The sequence below is a fragment of the Garra rufa genome, chromosome 21, assembly GCF_049309525.1.
Source record: "Garra rufa chromosome 21, GarRuf1.0, whole genome shotgun sequence".
Classification (NCBI taxonomy): Eukaryota; Metazoa; Chordata; class Actinopteri; order Cypriniformes; family Cyprinidae; genus Garra; species Garra rufa.
This window is the reverse complement of record NC_133381.1, coordinates 10,997,210-11,001,318: the sequence shown is the minus strand read 5'-3', so window position 1 is coordinate 11,001,318 and position 4,109 is coordinate 10,997,210.

Sequence of the window (4,109 nt, the reverse complement as noted above, 5' to 3'; positions counted from 1 at the left end):
ATCTCTCTCTCTCTCTCTCTCTCTCTCTCTCTCTCTATATATATATATATATATATATATATATATATATATATATATATATATATATATATATATATATATAAACATATATTTATTTATTTAATTTTCTGCTAAATATTTCTTTAACAGTAATTTTTTAAATATTATTTATTACATTTTTATGACTGAATTTCACGATTCCATTGTTGCTTTCTGCATCACGAAAAAAATCATTTGAAAATATTTCCCCCATCCCCAATTTCTCTTCAACAAAATTCATAATGCATTAAATATATATATATATAATATATATATATATATATATATAATATATATAATATATATATATATATATAATTCACACATTCATATATATGTACATTACATGAATTTTAAAAGTTAAAAATGATTAAATTACAGTAATGAGAATCATAATTGTTAATAAAAAATATATATATAAAATGTTGAAGTGGAATAAAGTAATTTTAGGTAAATATGCTTAACTTTCATACAAAACAATGTCACAATGCCAAAAAAGAAACTAAAAACAAAACTATAGTAAAATACAATAAAAATAAATTATAAAATATAATTTTGTTTATGGTGAAGTGTGACATTGACATGTTTTTGTTAGATTCATAAACATATTTTTTATCCAAAAAAAAGTCAATGTTTTACAATGAATAAATTCATTTTAACTAGTCATATAGTCATTTTATGTTTAGACCAACAAAAGGTCTAAATAAAATAAAAAAGGTGATAATCAGGCTGTTGTGTTTTTGTGTTAGGGTTTGTGGTTTGCCAATCCAGGGGGCAGTAACAGCATGCCCAGCCGCACTCACAGCTCAGTTCAGAGGACTCGATCACTACCCGTCCACACCAATCCACACACCATGGCCATGTTCCAGCAAACAGGTAAGACACAAGAACTCAAACACACTGATCATGTGTAAAAGAGGCAATAGTTTAAAAAAGCTGCCCTCCAGTTAGGAAGCTTGGAGGTAGAAATGCTGCATTAAAAGTCTCTGTAAATGCACTTTTTTTTTAAAGGATTAGTTCACTTCTGAATTAAGATTTTCTGATCATTTACTCACCCCCATGTCTTCCAAGATGTTCATGTCTTTCTTTCTTCAGTCGAAAATAAATTAGGTTTTCAAGGAAAGCATTCCAGGATTTTTATCCATATAGTGGACTTCAATGGGGATCAACGGGTTGAAGGTCTATATTGCAGCTTTAAAGGGCTCTACACAATCCCAGCGCAAGAATAAGGTTCTTATCTAGTGAAACGATCGGTCATTTTCTAAATAATGTGCATCTACGACTTACAGAGACAAAGAACTTTTCTAATGTCATTACATAACATGTAAAGACGTGCATGCGCTTGCAAGATGAGCATTTGTGTATGTAAATGTTTATTTTTTGTTAAAAAATTATGATTGTTTCGCTGGACAAGACCTTTATTCCTTGGCTGGAACCATGTAGAGCCCTTTGAAGCGGCATTGAAACTGGAATTTAGACCTTCCACCACACACACAAAAAAGAGTATTTTTGTCTTGTTTCTAGTCAAAATATCTATAAGATGCATTCTCTAGATAAGCAAAATGACATAAGATATTTAGTCTTGTTTCCAGTGTAAAAATACTTAATTAAGTGGACACTCTTAAAAATAACGGTGCTTTAAAAGGTTCTTCACAGATATGCCATAGAAGAACCATTTTTGGTTCCACAAAGAATGATTCAGTCAAAGGTTCTTTAAAGAACCATTTCTTTCTTACCTTTTTATAATCTGAAGAACCTTCTATTGCCGCAAAGAACATTTTGTGAAACAGAAAGGTTCTTCAGATGTTAAAGGTTCTTTATGGAACCATTTAGACAAAAAAGGTTCTTCTATGGCATTGTGAAGCACCTTTATTTTTAAGAGTGCAGTGAATAAGATCTTCCAGTGGGGTAAGTAAAATACTCTTGTTTTAAGAATATTTTACTTACCCCACTGGCAGATATTTTCACTTGCTTCCAGGAGGAAAAAACTTCATTAAGTGCATTTTCCTTAAAACAAGATTAAATATCTTATGTCATTTATCTTCTCTCGTAAATGCATCTTAATTGAAGATATTTTGACTAGAAACAAGATAAAAATACTAAATAAGATGAGCCTTTTTTCAAGTGTATATGGAGAAAAATCTTGAAATGAAAACCTTAATTTCTTTTTAAATAAAAAAAGAAAGAATTGCACATCTTGGATGACATAAGGGTGAGTAAATGATCAGGAGATTTTAATTCAGGAGTGAACTAATCCTTAAAGTGAGCGGACAGCACTTCCTGATTTTTGTGGATTATAAAGATTTATAATTTCAATCAGCATGCTAATACCCTGATCATAAATGTAATTCTTGGGTATAATAAAACACAATGGAAGTGTAGAATGGCTTTTGTCAAGCTAATAAAACAAAATATTTGTTAGTGGTCAGAAACAATGTCTGTTTTTCTTACTGAAACAGTGTCACACATTCAAAGCTAAACTTTTCCGGCTTCTCCGTGCTGCGTGCTCCACTGACACACATTCAGAGCAGACAGATGTTCCTCTCTCTCTGTGGCTCCACTCTGACTGCAGCTGAAACTCACTTCCTTTAGTTTGCTATGTTCTCATGGATCTACAGAAATACTCAACCCCTTTCAGGGAAGAAAGAGTGGCTGTGCACCAGAGTGTGTACAGTGTTTTTGTCCGCTAGGTTGCATGCCACAATGACTTTCTTTGTGCTTTCTGCCACTTTCTCTCTCCGACTCGTTCCCCCTTGTGTTCTCATTGCCGCCCATCCAAACTTGTTCCTATTAACGCCTTGATTAATTCAACGGCAACAAAGAGGGAACGCTGTGAGAGGGAGAGACTTGATGGGCCTTACAGGATTTGCTGCTTAAAAATAGCAGGTTGTCTGTTCCGTCCAGCCAGTGGTTGCCTAACTCAGCTCTTTCTTCCCACAAGGGATTTTCAAAGGACCGTTTGCTGTTGACTCAGCTAAAGACGAACACAGTAAGGGCCAGCCCAGCCTGAGCAGTCAGAGTCCGCCCCACTAAGGCTGAAGCTACTCTTCAGAACAGAGCTAAGACTGTAGGCCAGTGTACTACTGAGGGAACTATGAACACAATCGGTTCACAAACAGTTCAATCCAATTTGCAAGCATAATGGCTGTGAATTTTGAAAACTGAAGTCGCATTTTGGAACTATTGATCTGTTGTAGTATGATGTAAATGGGACACTCTGAGAGGTTTGAAATGCATCTTTGTTTGCCTTTTTCGAGTGGGTTGATGGTCAAAAGACCATCTTTTTGAAATTAGAACCTCTTTGATCTGAGATTCATCTGACTTATAAAGTCTGGGCTTTTAACTGTTAAGGGTAATGGTTTAAACCTAGCAAGAGCGATTTGTATCTGTTTTGTTTCTGAGAAAAACACTCAACCACTGGTTGCTCCAACGGGATGCTTCATTATGAGGAACAGTCACCAAAAAAAATGAAAATTTACTCACTCTCAGGCCATCCAAGATGTAAATGTGTTTGTTTCTTCTTTGGAACAGATCTGGAGAAATTTAGCATTACCTCACCAATGGATCCTTTGCAGTGAATGGGTGCCGTCAAAAAAAGGACATAATTGTGGATTTGTTTTTTACACACACCGATGGACTGGAGTGCTGTGGATTACTTGTGGATTATAGTGATGTTTTTATCAGCAGTTTGGACTCTTATACTGACGGCACCCATTCACTGCAAAGGATCCATTGGTGAGCTAGTGATGTAATGCTAAATTCTGATGAAGAAAGGAGTAAAGTTTCAGCAAATTTTCATTTTGGGGTGAACTGTTCTTTTAATAAGTATCTAATAAAAAAAAGATAGATCATAGATCCCTGTTCAAATCTGCCCTGCATTATGTGCTGTTCCATTTTTGACTCTGGACCACGAAAACCAGTCTTAAGCAGCACAGGTATATTTGTAGCAATAGCCAAAAATACATTGTATGGGTCAAAATGATCGATTTTTCTTTTATGCCAAAAAATCATTAGGATATTAAGTAAAGATTATGTTCCATGAAGATATTTTGTAAATTTCCTACTGTAAA